At 43.6% G+C, this 18,715-nt stretch overlaps 1 long non-coding RNA gene across 1 annotated transcript in view; it reads left to right on the forward strand.

The window, feature by feature from the left end:
- LOC128413747 (uncharacterized) overlaps positions 1–11,417 on the forward strand; it is a 33,682-nt gene extending 22,265 nt beyond the window's left edge. Inside the window, exon 3 of the long non-coding RNA XR_008330430.1 lies at positions 9,716–11,417. This is a non-coding gene — a long non-coding RNA (uncharacterized LOC128413747). The remainder of the gene's footprint in view (positions 1–9,715) is intronic.
- The last annotated feature ends 7,298 nt before the right edge of the window (positions 11,418–18,715 follow it).

Here is an 18,715-nt window from a genome sequence, read left to right on the forward strand (position 1 = left end):
GTTAACTGGAGCAGTCGTGTTGTTGATGGTTTGGCTAGTGGTCCACATGTCTGTAACAATCTGTACTTCCTGCCCTGAGCTTCCTTGCAGGCTGACTTAACCTTTCCCAGCCGTGCGTCACACATTTTCGGAGACTTGGGCATTAGGAGAAAAACAGCTCACTCAAGAGTTGGTCATGGAGAACTGCTTAGGTATGTGTTGTGTAATAAATGCGTCTTGAAACACACATATAGCAGTAGTTCTCCCTCGCAGAATTCCTACTTTGTTTTTCTTGGTTCTTTGCACAGGGAATATATATTTTGTTCTATTTTTACCAAATGATTCAGACTAAAAGGACTTTAGGCTACAGCAGCTTATGCCAGATGTTTGGTTCAGGTGCTTGTAGGGCACAAAAGCCCTAGGAATCAGGCAGCAATTCTTTCTTCACTTCAACTCATCACCTCAGGGATACCTGAGGGAAACAAGGATTTTCCCAAACCTAACCCTGGTCCTACCAGGCCCTGTCCAAGGTGTGGTGGACCAGCAAAAATGCCCCCGCCCTCATTTCTCACCAGATGTTAAGAGCAGGTGGGTTTTGGGGTGGGTGGGATCAGAGCAAGCAAGCAATGCAAGGGGAGGGAGCAAGTTTTGTTTTGGAAATGTTCTATATCATGAGATCGTTGTAAGCTACCCTGGGACGCTATGGTAAAGAGCAAGTCAGAAATCTTCCAACTAAATGCATAACTAGGCAGGTGAATAAATGGGTGGGGGAAGAGGGCAGGAGAGGGGGACAGAGTGGGCCAATTGGTAGGAAGGGCTGAGCAGGATGGGGAGGCGAGTGAGTGATTAGGGACAGAGGGAGAGCCACGGAGATGGAGAGGAGAGTGGGGCAGTTGTGGGGGGGGGAGTGAGCAGGGCGACCAAACAAGGTGCAGAGAGAGTGGGCAAACTGATAGATACATCTGGAGGAGAGTCAGCAAGAAAGTCAGTTGGGCAGAGGCTGCCACTGATTCTGTGCTCCCCTCCAATATGCCTTCTGATCCATGAGGCTCACTTTGACTCGTGACAGAGCTGGCCCTACAAGAGAATAAATGGCTCGGCAGCTTGTGATGGCCAAATGCAAGCAATTCATTGCAGACATGAATCCACAGACACACTGTGGATAGAGTGCATGCAGCTGAAAGTGTGTTTAAAAATAGCTAACAACCTACTTAGGTATTCTGTTGGAGGGAAATAGCAAGCTTCTCTATTTATTAAGTGTTTTCTGGTGGGTGTTGTTGTTTAGTCATTTAGTCGTGTCCGACTCTTTGTGACTCCATGGACCAGAGCACGCCAGGCACTCCTGTCTTCCACTGCCTCCCGTACCTTGGTCAAACTCATGTTGGTAGCTTTGAGAACACTGTCCAACCATCTCGTCCTCTGTCGTCCCCTTCTCCTTGTGCCCTCCATCTTTCCCAACATCAGGGTCTTTTCCAGGGAGTCTTCTCTTCTCATGAGGTGGCCAAAGTACTGGAGCCTCAGCTTCAGGATCTGTCCTTCCAGTGAGCACTCAGGGCTGATTTCCTTAAGAATGGATAGGTTTGATCTTGCAGTCCATGGGACTCTCAAGAGTCTCCTCCAGCACCATAATTCAAAAGCATCAATTCTTCGGCGATTAGCCTTCTTTATGGGTAGGAATGGATGAATCTGTCAATTTTGGTCCTCCCCTCCCCCCTATCTTATCTTCAGTTCACAACATTTCTCCTAGTTTACACTTTTATTGTATGCAATTTGCCTAATATACACATTTCTGCAAACATTTTTGTATGTCATTTTTAGTAATACACACATTTTTATGCACTTCTTTTGGTTGGAAAACTGCACCACAAAATTCAAGGAAGTGCAAATTTCGGAAGATAGCTATGTGCCGGTTTGCATATTGTTTCAGGAAGTGCAAATGAAGTAAGTCAGCCTTAGATTGCAAACCAAACCAAACTACTTACTCATCCCTAGTCCTCCCACAACACTAGTAAAGATACATACATATATGTATGTATTCATTTTTACATTTACTCACCATATCAATTATTGCAGTCACTTTAAAATCAAAGATAAATTACTTGTTTGGAATACTGCTGCAAAGCAGTTCTTAAGTGCTTAGCTCTTTCAGCAACCCATAAATTAAAATATAGCTTCTCAGTTTGTATTGATACGTATCCATTGATATGTTTTATGTTAGGCAATTGTCCAAGCTCAGCTGATTAGAGCATGGTGCTGATAACGTCAAAGTTGAAGGTTCAATCCCCATATAGGACAGCTGAATATTCCTGCCTTGCAGGGGGCTGGACTAGATGATCCTCAGGGTCCCTTCCAACTCTACAATTCTCTGATTCATTGAAGTGGATTTTAAACAAATGAAAACAAAACCTGTTTCTGGCCATTTCAGTTTATGTCGAGATGACATCTCTTTGCTCTGCTGCCGTTCTCCTTGCAAATCTAATCCAGCTTCCTTTTAAAGGGAATCATCTCGTCCTTCTCCCAATTCGATCCTTTGTTTTTTGTAGACTATTATATTTCATGGTTCTGTATTGGAGAGTTGGCAGTACTATTAAAAAAACCCACATGTAATGCTTCCGCCCATTTGCTTTTATGCCATAATGGAAGAAAAAGATTCTTGTTCCTCGCCTCATCTTTGAAGGTGGAAATCCCGTGTGCGGTTACCTAGAAACAAATCCCATTTGACATAGTAGGAATTACTTCCAAGTAAGTGTATACAAGGCGTTGCACCATACATTGCTTTCTTTTCAGCAGTTGAAGAGCATAAGTCCATTGCCTCCAGTCCTCTCCAGAGTGAACCCCCTTTGGGTGCAGAGCAGAATCATAGACTGGAGAAGAGAAGAGAAGAGAAGAGAAGGGAAGGGAAGGGAAGGGAAGGGAAGGGAAGGGAAGGGAAGGGAAGGGGACTATGTTATGCACGCCAAGTGCAAATGCAAGAACGAAAAGGTTCTCCCTCCCCTCCCTGTCGTGAGTTGAGCCTTCTTGAAACCTTCCTCAGAAGATATTGATGCAGAGTTCTACAGTATTAGTGTTGTGTCCATATTTTGCCTAAAGGGAAATTTTGTTTTCTATTACTTTTTGAAGATGGCCCATGAATCCAACAAATGAAGACAAAAACTGCATTTGACACAAGAGGGGTTATCAGCTTGTTAAAAAGGAAGGAAATGGGTTACCATTCACGTATTTTTGAATAATTCTAGTAAAGTTTGACATTTGCTAGTCTCTATAGCATCTACATAGCTCCCGTGAGCCAACCCAGTGCTTGATTCTACACCTTGACATGACACATTCCCACATCCTAGGAATCTGAGGGGAGTTTCCAGTATTTAGATAAAGCAGCTCTAGTTGCCACTATCAAATTAGAAAGTAAGAGTTTTTTTCCATTAGAAACTTGATCTTTTAATTCCTAGGTTCCCAAAATGCTTTGTTCTCATAAAACAATACCATGAGGTATATATATTTTCAATTTCCCAAGTCTACCAGCTATAGAGAACATCACTGTTAATTTTTGCAAATTTCAACAGAGATTGGAGATCTAATGGTTTATTCTTGGCACTTGGGCTGGTGTTTGATTCCATTGCACTATCACAGGCATAGACAACCTTGGCCCTCCAGATGTTTTGGGACTACATCTCCCATGATCCTTAGCTAATAGGACCAGTGGTCAGGGATGATGGGAATTGTAGTCCCAAAACATCTGGAGGGCCGAGGTTGCCCATGCCTGCACTATTGTCTTAAATAACTTTTAAAGTAGTGAAAAAGCTGCAGTATATGTGTTTATCTTTTTCTCAAGGTGAAACCATTCTTCCATCAGTCCGGTGACTGGGTTGCCCACCTCTTCACATAACCTGGATTTTCTTACTCTAGATATAGTAGGACCTGATATATTAGTGCTAACATCCTCTTAGGGACAGAGATCAGGAGGTGTTCAAAGCAGGCCTCTGTCGTCATTAAATTTGTATCTTATCTGTCCCTACAAAATGTGGTGATTATACAATTTTTCTTTATCTATTTATTTCAAAAGGTTGACCTCACATTTCTTGACAAAGTTGCTCATATGGTTTTAGGGCTGGATGAACCTGTCAAGTTTAGTTTCTGTAAATTTCCTTCTCTCCCCCCATCTTAAGTCCAGTTCTCACAATTTCCACATCTGTTTGAATCATACCCATTTTGTAGGCTTTTTGTGTGCACCCTTCCCCTAAAATGCACATTTGTGTATTGCAAAATTGAGAAGAGTGCATTATCTGATTGATAGCTGCATCCCAATCTGCATATATATTTAGCACTGGGGGAGTTAGGTTGGTTTGCTTTAAAATGTAGACCAAACAAATTTCTCCTCCAACTCTCTGTTTGTCCAGTTGGGAGTTTGATGCTGTGGAAAAAATGTCTCTCACCATGCGCTGAGTGAAACTGACAATTGGATCTGGGACTAGAGTTGCTGCTGCATTTTGCCTGCAGTGAAATTTTAAGGTGAAGCTGTGGAATTAAAAGGGAAAGAGCTGTGGAATTGCACAGGAAAGGGGAAGAAAAGGATTAATGAAATGGCTCAGAGGAATCCCCCTCATCCTTAGCTCTTGTAATGTTATCAGGAAGTGCTACCACTATAATGCCTCTTGTTTACTTATGTTGCAACTTGTTCCTGCATGATGTACGGATGTTAACTTCTCAACCTCCGTTCTTGCCAAGAAACTGTCACTGGAAGCAGTTAGCATTAGCACAGCTAGCCACTCAACAAGCGTTCTTGTCTACTATAAATATAACAAGCGCAGGTTGAAGACCTCAAGCTTAATGCCTCACCATAGGTTATGGGGCTGCTTGGCCAGATAATAATAATAATAATAATAATAATAATAATAATAATAATTTATTATTTGTACCCCGCCCATCTGGCTGGGTTTCCCCAGCCACTCTGGGCGGCTTCCACAAAGACCAAAAATACACTAAGATGTCACACATTAAAAACTTCCCTGAACAAGGCTGCCTTAAGATGTCTTCTGAATGTCAGGTAGTTGCTTATCTCTTTGACATTTGATGGGAGGGCGTTCCACAGGGCGGGCGCCGATACCGAGAAGGCCCTCTGCCTGGTTCCCTGTAGCTTTGCTTCTCGCAATGAGGGAACCGCCAGAAGGCCCTCAGCGCTGGATCTCAGCGTCCGGGCAGAACGATGGGGGTGAAGATGCTCCTTCAGGTATACTAGGCCGAGGCCGTTTAGGGCTTTAAAGGTCAGCACCAACACTTTGAATTGTGCTCGGAAACGTACTGGGAGCCAATGTAGGTCTTTCAAGACTGGTGTTATGTGGTCTCGGCAGCCGCCCCCAGTCACCAGTCTAGCTGCCGCATTCTAGATTAGTTGTAGTTTCCGGGTCACCTTCAAAGGTAGCCCCACCTTCAAAGGTAGAGCGCATTGCAGTAGTCCAAGCGGGAGATAACTAGAGCATGCACCACTCTGGCGAGACAGTCTGCAGGCAGGTAGGGTCTCAGCCTGTGTACCAGGTGGAGCTGGTAGACAGCTGTCCTCGATACAGAATTGACCTGCACCTCCATGGACAGCTGTGAGTCCAAAATTACTCCCAGGCTTCACACCTGGTCCTTCAGGGGCACAGTTACCCTATTCAGGACCAGGGAGTCCTCCACACCAGCCCGCCCCCTGTCCCCCAAAAACAGTACTTCTGTCTTGTCAGGATTCAACCTCAATCCATTAGCCGCCATCCATCCTCCAACCCCTTCCAGACACTCACACAGGACCTTCACCGCCTTCACTGGTTCTGATTTGAAAGAGAGGTAGAGCTGGGTATCATCTGCATATTGATGGGCACCCAGATAGATGCAATATGGCAATGCCGTGGGAACTGCTTCGTACCATGGGCCCGAAACAGATGAGGGGCACCACTGACTCTCCTGCCTAGATTTATCTGATCCTGGAATAAAATGTCTAACATTTTGCAACAGCTGAATTACATATTCTCTCCACCCAGTTAGAGGTAATGAGGACAGATCCATGTGTTTAATCATGGAAGTGACCCATGGCGGAAGGGCCATGGCTTAGGGGCAGAGTATGTGCTATGGATGCAAAAGGTCACAGGTCCAACCCCTGGCTGGAAAAGACCCCTCTCTGAAACCCCAGAGATCCACTACCAGTCAATTGTCAGGGGCTGGCTGGACGCAGAGGAATGGTGGAAGGAACCAGCTGGGGAACCCCCAAGGGAAACAAGCTCAGAGCCTGGGGATTGGTGGTGGGACAATGATGAGTGGTCAGCAGGAGAAGACTGTGAGGAGAATGGGAGGAGGGAGGCCAAGAGGCAGAGATAAGTCAAGCTGATGCAGAGTCATGGGTGTGTCTCCCCTTCCTGCTGCGACAAGTTCCCATCCCCTCTTGTCTCCCAGAACCAGGAGAGGCATGAAAAGGGCAGAGGAGAGATTGGCTTCAGGCAGGCACAGTCTCCAGTTGCTTGGGGAAAGCCCTGGAGAGGAGGGGGACTTAGACAGCTGTGGGGACTCAGTCTCAGCAACTGATGCATGGGGCAAAACCTACCAGGGATGAGCTGCTGTGCTCATTTGGTAGGCCTAACACTCTGCCAAGTTTGTGCAGATCTTGTTCATGCTAATAAAGAGTTAACTCGAACTTGAAAGGTGTGATTTACGGCCAGCTCGCTCCTGTCGTCAGTATAGCCAGCATCGAATCAGATGGACCAATGGACTGACACTTTAAAACTCCATTTCCTGCACTCTATTTAGAAGATGGTGGTGGTGATTTGATTTCAAGAACAAACGAGGTGAGCAGAGCAGGGAACGAAAAGGAATGCTAAACCTTCCCAGCAATGTGCCCCTTGACACGACTTTTCCCTCAGCCAAACTCCGATGCAAGAAGCAAGCCCTGCTTGCAGAAAAACATTTGGGGAGAGAGGCAACATGGGATGAATGGTTTAGCACTATTTGCTATCACACCCACTTTGCCCTTAAAATTGGAACAATCCTTCACCTTGCATTTGATTGGGGCAAAAGGATCTGCTACAATCATGTCTAGCTTAGCCCTCAGTCAAAGCAGTCAGATTTCTTGGTTTCCTTTAGGGGCCAAACTAGATTGTACATAAAAGGCATGGTTGCCTTTCATATTTCTGTTTGGTGGTTGTTTTTGAAAACACAACTGTAGTGTGTGTGTGTGTGTGTGTGTGTGTGAGAGAGAGAGAGAGAGAGAGAGAGAGAGAGAGAGATTAGGACTGAAATCATGGTGCTCAGTGAGTGTTTTTTCCTAACCTTTCCCCCTTATGCTGATGAAAATCACCAAACAAAACTATTTCCCGTCTTGATTTTTTATATTGAATGGGAGCAGACAGAGAAATAAGCAACCAAAACATGGCTCTGACGTTGCATAATGAGTTGTTTGCTTTGTTCATCCACACACCATGTGTATGACAGGAATAATTTTCTGTTTTCTAACAAAGTTCTATCCCATCCAAATTCTCTTGGCTTCTACCTCCCGCCATCTGGCAGAGGTTTATAGAAAACTCCATCAGGTCCTGAATGCTTGTGCTCTAAGTGGCACTGAGCAGATCAAGGACGGATAGATATCCTGCTGCTGAATTTCTTTATAGCATCCTTCGCCAACCTGGTGCCCTCCAGGATGTTTAGAACTACAACTCCCATCAGCCTACACTTTTGTATTCTGAATGTGTGAAAACAGAAACATGGAGGGTTGTTTCACATGTTGCATTCCATGCTGTGAACAGGGCTATCTTCATAACCATAATTTCTTCATAACCAAAAGAGGAACCTCCTTCCAAGACATTCCACATTAGGGTGTAGCCCAGGTGAGCCTGAATCCAACCAGCATAGCTGTCTGTTCCAGGATATACCAGGCAATACCAAATCCTTGTAGCAAATCTGCATAGGTACAGGACTGCCATGGAAATGTCTTATTCATGGGTCTTCCCACAGTGCTGTAGTGATATTTAAAGACTTTCAAGCACAGTCCTTTTGAAATCTTAACTGCATCCACATAAAGGGTGATTGGGATTATGCTGGTTGCCCACCCCTGTATATCAACTGTACATTCAGTTGATGAGGTACCAGTTGATCAGGAGAAATAGCAGAGATGGGTCCAACACAGAAGCTAACACCAAAAGGTAACACAACAGAACTTTTCCCAGCTCCCCTCTTGCTTTATTGAAACCACTTTTCCCATCAACATGCTGCCCTCACTTGCTCTGCTCAAACTTCGGCCATAATTTAAAACCACTCTTTTCTTCCCATTGTCTCTCTCTGCTTGATCTTAAAAAACCCACTATTTTCCTGCCAGCGTTTCTGCATTTTGGTTTGATCAATTCAAACTTCTACCATTAGAATTTTAGCATTAGCTGTTTTTGCAGCTGCATCACACTGTCGACTCATGCTAAGCTTGTGGTCTGCTACGACCCTAGACCCTTTTCACATGTACTACTGGCAATCCAGGTGTCTACCATCTTATATTTGTGCAAAAAGCTGTCGAAAGCAGTGGATGGGTGATGTTTTATGTATGGCAGAGGGACGAGCATTCCACAGTGCAGGGGTAATGGCAGAAAATGTGCATTTTCAAGTCAACCTCCCCTTTTTGTGATATTCTGTAGGCTTCGGTGCTGCAAGTAAAATTTTCCCGTGGGCGCTATATGCTCCAGCTAGGAAAGATAAATATCCAGGCATGCCACCCCCCCAAAAAAAACCCAAATGCAAAATGGGATAGTGGTTCCTTTGGCCTGTAGCTATGTTCTTTGGGAAGAGAGAGGTGGAGGCTGTATCTGCAGCCCTTGCCTCAGGGTTCTGTGTGGCCAGGTTTGGGCTAATGGGGAGCCACAGACCAAAAGAGGTTGAAGATTACTGGTCAAGGTTGAGGGTGGTTTTAGCTTCTGCCATGAGCTCTCCGAAATCAGCAAGCACAGAGGCTCCTGAAGATGAGTGTAGCTGGTTTCACATGCTGGCAGACTGAGTGTTTATTTTACCCTGCCTGTAATGAACTCCATTCGCCTGCACTTCCTGCATTTTTAAAATCACATCAATATGGTTGCTGTTTCCTTTTGAAAACTGAGTGTTACAGAGCCACAAGGTCAAATTTTGATCAGTCTTGTTCTCGTAGAAACTGCACAAGTAGATGTCAAAGGAACAACTCCAAGTTTATAAAGAAGTCTCCCCAGGGTTTTCCCCCACTCTGCAGACTGCTGGCATCCTGAACTCATTTGTTCCTTTACTACTTAACCATAAAGGGTTTAGTCTTTCAAGGTGCTGTTTGCATCCGGTGAATGACATAAGTATGTATGAATTTTAAGCACGAGGAGGTCCGTGGAAGTTCATTTTCTCAAAGCTTAAGCATTTGCTTTATCCTTTACTTAGATGAGGAATTGAGTTTTAATATGTACCAGAATGAGCTCCAAAAACATTGCATCAGTTTTTCAGTAATTCTGAGATCTCAGGAAAGTGTTTGCTAAAAATTATTCCAGCCGCTCCATCTCTTTCCTTGGATTCCTTTTTCTGGAAGAACTGAAACAGGAACAATGTAGAGGAATTCCTGTATATATATATGTGCAGTCATATAAGGAAGCAGTTCTTTGAGAACTCCCAAGGTCCTACTATGGTAACTGAACGAGATGTTGTCTCTGCAAGTGTCTGGCTGTAGCTGAAGCCTTAATGCAGCACAGTGAGCCCCACCTTATTTTGGAATCTTTTTCTGCAGAGGGCTGAGGAGACAAGAGTACCATGAACCAGAGGAGAGTGGCAAGACTGTGTTCTTCAGTCGGGATGGTCCTCAAGTCAGTTCTGGAAGACTTTTCTCACAAGAAGAGTGTCGGAGCCTCATTGTCGTTTGAGCGTGTCTGTGGTCTCAGAGTAATGGGTCCCCACAGCTGGACATTTCATGGCAATGATCCCAGTTTTGCTCATACACTCAGTAAACACACCATAGCCAACATCAAATCTTTGATCAGGAGATATGTGAGCCATCTTCAAATACCTAAAAGGGTGTCACAAGGAAGATGGAGCAAGCTTGCTTTTTCATGCTCCGGAGGGTAGGACCCTTAATGAGTGGTAGCCCTTTAAATGTTTGAATATAGTTATCATATCTCCTCTCAGTCTCCTCTTTACCAGGCTAAACATACCCAACTCTCTTGACTGTTCCTCATGAGGCTTGGTTTCCAGATCCTTGATCATCCTTGATCACCCTCCTCTGCACACATTCTGGCTTGTCAATATCCTACTTAAATTGTGGTGCCCAGAACTGGACATATTATTCCAGGTGTGGTCTGACCAAGACAGAACAGAGCAGTACCATTACTTCCCTTGATCTGGACACTAGACCTCTGTTGATGCAGCCTAGAATAGATACTGAATGTGTGCTACCAGATTTTGTGTAGTATATGTCTAAACATCGGGGCAGCTGAAGACAACCAGAATGCTTGAGTCCTCATGGGTTTGCGTTTGTGTCCTGATTAGTAACTGCCATGCAGCTAACTATCCACAATTTTATTTGGAAACAAAGGCCTGTAGCTTCTGTCCTTCAAATGCTGCAGTTTATCTCCAAACTATTCTGAGCTGAAAGCATCTCGCTGATCTCCCCAACTAATGAGATGAATTGATTTGCTGTATAATTCTATGCCAATGAGTTCATTTACACCTAGCACCGTGTGTGGAAACATCATTATGAGGGGGAAGCAAGCTTTTTGTAGCCAGTCTCTTCCCTACGAAAGCATTCAATTGTATCATTTTTGCCTGTTGGCAACGACTACTGTGTGTGTGAAAGGTAATGCCCAGTGATTTTAATCACTTATTATTCTTACATAAATTACTGGCATGGGTGACATATATTTTTATTGTGCTTAATTGATTTCAGCATTGAGCAAAGCAATCATTTGGAGCAGAATGTCACGGTTTCAAAAAGAAATAGCCACTGTTTAGGTGCCAAGGAATGGCCAGGCTGTTGCTGTTGCAGTTGCTTTGGCCAGCTGGTAAAGTAGCTTGCAGAATGTTTGTTTTCCCCACTTTATTTCTGCATTTCCAGGAATGTTGGATTTGTTTTCTTAGGTGAAAGGGGAGTTCTTTCCCTATTCAGCAGAGAAGATGCAAACCTGGTAAATTCAGCACCATTTATAGATGTAAGGTGTTTCACCGTACACCAGATAAGATTTTGAGGGGCCAGTACTGGGTTTGGAGTAGGAAACTTGATGTAAGATGGTAGAACATGGACCGTTTCTGACCTGGCTGGTACCCCTTTTTCCTGAGCAAAGTTTTGGATTTCAAAACTTTTACCTTTAAAGAAATTCATACACAAAACATACACAAAACAAAGTTAGTGAGCATATTGATCTCAGATGCTCAGTAGAGAGACTGCTTGGCTTCCCCAGCTTCAATTAAAACCTAGGGAAAGACATAATGAGGTAAGTCCTGCAATGGGTCTTTTTCAGATTAGGCAGCTGGGAAGGCTGCAGAATGTTCCACAGATGCTTAATGGGGGGAAAACACCCCTCAGCCACCTCACAATTATACGGTAAACTGAGTCCTACACCCACTGAAATTTTAAAACATCCAAAGAATGAGGAAGACGAATGAAAGCTTCTTTCTAAGGAACAAACACTTTTGAGAAATTGCAGGATACGTTTCAACATATCACTTTACTTACATATAACCATTCATCAGAATTAAGAATTCTGCATAGCTCAAAAAGCACATGGTGCATTGTCTATAAAAGTGTTCAGATAATATATAAGTGTCATAATCCAAAGCAAAAAACAAAACAAAACCCTATCCCATTGAAATCCATGGTATTAAAGTGCTTAATGTTAGATGGGTTGCTCTGAGTTGATAATTAGCTGTTGTTCTCTGCTCTTTACATGTGAGTGTTTAACCTAAAATCACTGAGGGTATTCAGTTGTAAAACTCCATCTTGAAGGAAGTTGCCTCTTTAGTCTTTTTCTGGATGCCACAGAGACAACAAAGGATGTGATAATGGCTCTTCAGGATGCAGGCTGGAATGACAGAGAGATAACAGTTTTGATTTCTGGAAGAAGAAAACTTATTTCTTGTAAGATGCTGAGCCTGTGCTGGACATGCACAAGATATGGCATGGAATTTTTTGGAGGAATCTTTGATTGTTTTTGCTCTGTTTTGAAGTAAGTTATGCAAGTAAAGTTTTGAACAATACTTATTGGTCTGGACAATGTTTTGTTCCAATAGGAGTCAGTTTTTATGCACCCAGTTGCTTCAGGCTGCACAATATTAATATCTGCAATACTCTTGCCTGGGAGTCAGCTCTATTTACTTACTGGGGCTCTTTAAAGCTGGCAGCCACCATGTTGCTTTTCCCTGAGTGCCGCATTATAAGGGGCATTTTAGGTAAAAGCGGCATTCTTCCCTGAGAAGGACTCCCATTTTTGTTACCCTCCAAATGCCTTTCAATATGGAATGTTTTGAGCAATCTAAAATGGCAGCCACCAACCAGATAGATCTTTGAACAGCTCTCGTGTTGAATGAGGACACAAGATGGAGGGTGAGCTTTCACTCAGCCTTAGAAGCAAATAAGAAGAGCTTTTGCTGGAAGGGCTGCCAATTATGCTAGTCCTAAGACCACAATCTAAAGAAACCATGTTGCATATAGGGCCTTCTTTTATGAGCAGGGAGGTTTGCCTCATTTTATATGTTTTTGTATGTTTTGTGGCATTTTACACATTGTGACTAGCTGTTCTTTTTATTCATTATATTTTAGTAATAATTTCTTGTAACTGATAAGTGTAAACTGTTTAATTATTTAATATTTAATTTTACTGTTTACTATTATATTCTAATGGGTTATTGAATATTGCTTTATTTGATATATGTGTTTATTTTAAAGCTTTTGTGACTCTTTCGTTTTGGATCAGATTGTTATTATGCATGTGATCTCTGCTGTCTATTCTGTTGCTCTTTCAGCTTGTAAGCCGCCTTGTGCATAGTAATATAGAAAATTAGTATACAAATTAAAAGTGAAATGAAATAAAATTTTCTCTGTGTATGTGGAAAATTCCTTTCTTAAAGGGGAACGAGGAATCCCCTGAATGCCATGAGCTCTGGACTGGGGTCCACCAGAATGCCTTTTGAGATTGTTGGGGTACTAAAACACTTCATATTATGGGATGTAAAATAATGAAGATAATTACAAATAAGGAACACTTTCTCCCTCTTCCTGCCTCATCCACTCAAGGCTTAGTTCTTCTGTCCTTAAGAGTGCTGAAAGAGTAATTTGGAAGGGGGGGGGGAAATAGAGGCTATTGGAGTGAAACGTAGGCTGCAAATGATTGGAAGCTGTAATAGCATTCCTGGTATCTACCTGGCAATTTTATATAATCAGATGCCTCCTTTATTTAGCGGTTTGTTAAATCGCCGGTTATAGATTTTTAAATGTGTTGCTGTATTTCCGAGGACTTCCAAAGCTCGCCCTTCTGGCCCCATGATTGCAATAGATGGCCGGGAAGGGCATTCCATTCTTTATTGCCTGTTTTTAACCCTTGCCATTTAAAACATTTAGGTGGGGGGAAGAGAACGTGTGGGAATGAGACTCCTATTTTAGTGAGGTTAAGCCATTAAAGAAGAGGCTTTCGTGATGATTCTGTTGCAGTTAAAAGGCTTAATGGAGATGCTGTGACTGCAGCAGGAGCAGGAGCCTTGGAGAGAGAGACTTGTGGACTTTTGTCCGTTATGGAAATAGGAGCTTTTGCAGGGTCTGATGCTGTGGTGTTATTGTGCCATTTCAGATTAGCACTGTGTAGGGCGAATTTTCAAAACAGAGTTCAGCTGAATGTCCAGCAACAGGCATTTTGAGCTCAAAAGGTAGGACTTACCCAGGGGTTGGCAACCTAAAGCCTGGGAGCCGGATGCGGCCCATTCGCCTTCTCAATCCGGCTCATGGACGGTCTGGAAATCAGCATGTTTTTACATGAGTAGAATGTGTCCTTTTATTTAAAATGCACCTCTGGATTATTTGTGGGGCCTGCCTGGTGTTTTTACATGAATACAATGTGTGCTTTTATTTAAAATGCATCTCTGGGTTATTTGTGGGGCATAGAAATTCGTTCATTATTTCCCCCCAAAATATAGTCTGGCCCACCACATGGTCTGAGGGATGGTGGACCAGCTCACGGCTAAAAACGGTTGCTGACCCCTGGACTAACCCCCTCAGGGGGAAAAAAAATCCCTCAACTTGTTTAATCTCAGGGTTGTGGGCTTGAGGAAAAGCATAGGAGCCAACTGCTAGGGGCTAGGGCCTCTCTGGCCCCCGTATAGTTTTTTTGAGGGGGCTGCAGCCCCGGATGATGGGCATTGCCATTCAAATGGTGAGCATGCACTGCATCATGTGATTGATTACTTGAGCACCCCCTCAAACACAATATTTTATTCAATTCAGCACCCCTGAGTGAAAGATTCTTGCATTGCATGCGGTTTCCCGGCCAATGCACCAAGAAATGTAGCCTTATTGGAGTTCACCGATTGGGTCTGCGTTGCTCCCGGACAGGAGGAAGGAAGTCAAATGACACCGAGGGTTGGTTCAGAGAAAGAGTTCTTTATTTCTGCTCTATGAAACAGGAGAAAGGCACTTGCGTGGTCAGTCCACAGCAAGTCCAAAGAAATGAGAAATTTCATGCAGTGTATATACCCTCCAGGCACCCTCTCCCCCTTCCCCAGGAATCCAGCCACGTCAGCTTGTACATGCAGGTTGACATCACAGATGTTCCTGCTCCGGCACTCTTAACCATAAAAGGGTATTCCTTCCTATACTTCTGACCATAAAAGGATATTCCTTCCTGTACTTCTGACCATAAAAGGATCTTCCTGTTCCTACTCTTATCTTGGAGCAAGAGGTCACCATCTCCAAGAACACCCTCTGGCGTTGTTCCCAGACTAGGTCTGTGCGTCTTTTGTGGTCAGGATATAAGATAAGGCACAGACCTGTTTTCCCTGTTCTACTGGTACAGTCAAGGCCATCCTTGCCATCACAAACTGATAAAGGAGAGGGCTCTGAGCATTTGTTTATACAGCTGGGTTTTGGCTCAAGAGCTCAAGTTAAAGCATTTTAGCTAAGGAAAAATAGGGATTTTGGTGCAGTTTGGTGACCCCATTGTCCCTTCCAGCTCTACAGTTCTATGATTCCTTCATCCTGTTTTTGTGTGTTGGTGGAAACAGTGACTTGCACTCCCAGACATTAATAGGTGCCTTTTTTTCTTTCCTCACCTGCACCAAAATGAAGGGAGGCAGCATTGCTGTCACTCAGGTTTAGCAGCAGGACCCCCACACAAATGTCATCTCCTCAGACGTCTGCATACTCAGTGAAGGATTGAAGGCACAACTCTCAGTTGGATGCTCTCAGTTGCTATTTGAGAACTCTCTTTGTGTAGCAGGACCATTCTGACACTCAAAATGTGCATCAGAGTTTGCTCTAAGTCTGCTGTTTTGACACGTGTGACACAAACATACACACATACATACACACACATGAGTGATAGAGAAATTTTGCTGCTCTTCTATAAGTTCCTTTTATTTGAACTTACTTTGAAATTCCTTCAGGTAAAAGGTAAAGGTAAAAGGACCCCTGACCATTAGGTCCAGTCGTGACCGACTCTGGGGTTGCGGCGCTCTTCTCGCTTTATTGGGGAGCCGGCGTACAGCTTCCGGGTCATGTGGCCGGCATGACTAAGCAGCTTCTGGCGAACCAGAGCAGCGCACTGAAACGCCGTTTACCTTCCCGCCGGAGTGGTACCTATTTATTTACTTGCACTTTGACGTGCTTTCGAACTGCTAGGTTGGCAGGAGCAGGGACTGAGCAACGGGAGCTTACCCCGTCGCAGGCATTCGAACTGGCGACCTTCTGCTCTTCCGGGTTGGCGCCATTGTTTAATGGCGGATTCCCTCCGAGCTCCGGAGGGAATCGGCTCCGTAGCGTCTGGGTCTGGCCGCTGCGGCGAAGCGGGGACCCTTAAAATCACAGGCGCGGATGCCTGTGAACACAGAGACTCGGCGGGCACCATTTGCGTCCCCCCAATCCGCGACGGAGCCTTTTTAAAGGCTTCGGAACGGAGGCAGGGTGAGGCGTGGTGCTGAGAGTACTCCCTCGCCTACGGAGTGAAGCCGCAAGCCATTGACAGAGAGCGCCAACTTCTTCCAAGATCGACTGGACTCTAAAATACTAACCCGTGAGTAATACGGAGATTGGGACTTTAAAAAAAAAAAAATTTAATTTTGAATTTGGAACGAGCGGGAAGGGGCTAAAAAGGAAGTCACCCCCCCCTCTTTGTAAACAAGTTAAAGCAAAGGACTGGGCAACCAAGGTCGAGAGAACCTGTTTTCTAGTGAAAAGATCTTGATTTCACGGTTTTGACACTATAAGGATTTACTGGAGGATAAAAAGAATTTGGGGACTGGAATTTCACCCCCCCCCCGAGACCCGGGAACGCCCCAAGAGAAAGTCTGTTGCATGGAAGATTTTGACAGCTGTCAAGAGAGCTGCTAGTCAGCTAGTTGCCAGCTGGAAAAAGAGAACATTGTTTCTGCTGTTTTTGTGGGTTCATCTGGTATAACTTTGTTGAAAACAACGAGGGCTGATACAAAATAACTGGACTTTTGGTTTCGAGCTGAAAGGAACATTAAGGAACTAAAATCCCCCTAGAGGGGTAATAGGGATACTACACTACAAAAATGACTGGAGTATGTAAATTCCAAGCAGAACTGGACAGAGCGCTCGTTCTCTTGGGAAATTTGAAAGATGAATACAATGTTATGTCTACAAAGATATCACTACTACACCGGTCAGTAAACAACAGTTTTGAGCTGGATAAAGATTTGAAACAGGAAGCCTACTCAACTGAACAAATAAATGAAACTGAAAGTGCAGAAATGATGGAGCAAGGTGCTGTTTTTGAAGAAAATGAAGGAGAAGCAGGAGACGTGCAGGAGCTAAAGGAGAGTTACAATATGAGGCCTGACATGATGATAAAAAAGGATAATAAAAATTGGATGTGGAAAGCCTGGTCTGAATGGGAGCCTGGAAAATGGAGAGATCTCCCTTGGAGGAGATCTGAAGACCTGAGGATTATAAATCTGCGGAAGGTGAAAGCTGGAGCCTTGGGGACATCTGGATCTGTAAGAAATTTGAAACAAAAGTTGGAGCCCCCCATAGGCTTTGCCTTTAAGTATGGAAGACTGGCTGGAAGCAACAAGGACTCTGCTGGTCCGGTGCCCCTTCGAGACTTGGGGTTTAACATTAAGGACCATCAAAGAGACCGGCAGAAAGGAACTGAGAGAGATAAAAGGGCCTCAGATGTGAGGTCTCCAGGTTAAATAAATAACACAAAGACTGATGGACACTGGTCGGGGATTGGAACCGGGAAAAGGGTGGGTAGAGGTTGGGAATCCAAAGGGCACATAAGGATAATTTGTTTTCTTTTTTTACTTTTAATTAATGGTAAGGAAATTGGGTAAATCGTGGAAGGGAAATTTTGGTCGACTTTAGGAAAAAGGTCTAAGAATAGTTAATGAGGTATAAGTATTGATGTGTGTTTTAAATAAGGTAAAATTGGTTTCTTCTTTTTTAAATTAATTGAAAATAAGATTGTTAAAAATAAATGGAGGAAATGGAAAAAAGGAAGTAAAGTAAAAAATGGTGTGTTAGAATAAATGTATAAGTTAAGGTAAAGAAATAAGTTAAGGACTTGCTGAACTGACAACTTAAATTGGAATACAAGAAGGGGAGGTGTGAGGAAGTCTGAGAAATAAGGTTAAGAACGATAACTTTATGTGTTTTCTCTATTTTTCTTTTGTTGTTTAATTTTGTTATGTATTTTTGTATTTTTCTTTTGTTCTGTTTATTTTTTGTTCTTGTTTGCTTTTTGAAAATGCTAATAAATATTATTTAAAAAGAAAAAACGAACTGGCGACCTTCTGATTGGCAAGTCCTAGGCTCTGTGGTTTAACCCACAGCGCCACCTGCATCCCTACTTCCTTCAGGTAATTCATCTAAATAGCACCCCTCCACATTCTCTTCCATTTTTTTTGCCTTAGTTAAATTCCATTTATCTCTCTCGCTTGCTCACGGGTACACTCTCTCTTTAGTGGAAGCCGGTTAGATTAATTTAGGCTGCATACGCACTCGGCCGCTTGCAGCACAAAAAGGTCGCTTTTCCCAATCGGCAACTATCCGTGCTTGTCCTCAACATGCAGCTTTCAATCTAGATTGATTCTAGATCCTGCTCATTGGCAAGAGTGGGTGTGGTGACTTGATATGCATTTGAAACCCTCCCCTTGGTTTGTTATCCATGCCTTTTCCTCCCTGCACATGCCTTGGGTGAATGAAAAAGGAAGCGATGATTGCGACCTTAATATACACCCACCCACAACATCATTGGGCACATGTGGATACATTGTTCATTTCCGGGACTACATGCATCTGTTTTCAAATAGACACACTGTGGGGTAATGTAGAATCAATCTGCAACAAGCTTTTATTTTTAGAACGGAGCTGGTTTCTCAAGAACTGCTTTTCAGGGGCAAAAAATATGCTGGGATCTAGATTGTGTGTGGACAAGATAGAAAAAACAAGTACACAGTCTTCCACTGGAAGAATTCTAGAATACAAAGGTCATATGTACACAGCCCTGGGGTCGTGCCTTGTATGTCAGTGGTATGCACACAGAATCTCTTTATCACAATTGTAGTCTAC

This window comes from Podarcis raffonei, chromosome 5 (assembly GCF_027172205.1).
Source record: "Podarcis raffonei isolate rPodRaf1 chromosome 5, rPodRaf1.pri, whole genome shotgun sequence".
Lineage (NCBI taxonomy): Eukaryota > Metazoa > Chordata > Lepidosauria > Squamata > Lacertidae > Podarcis > Podarcis raffonei.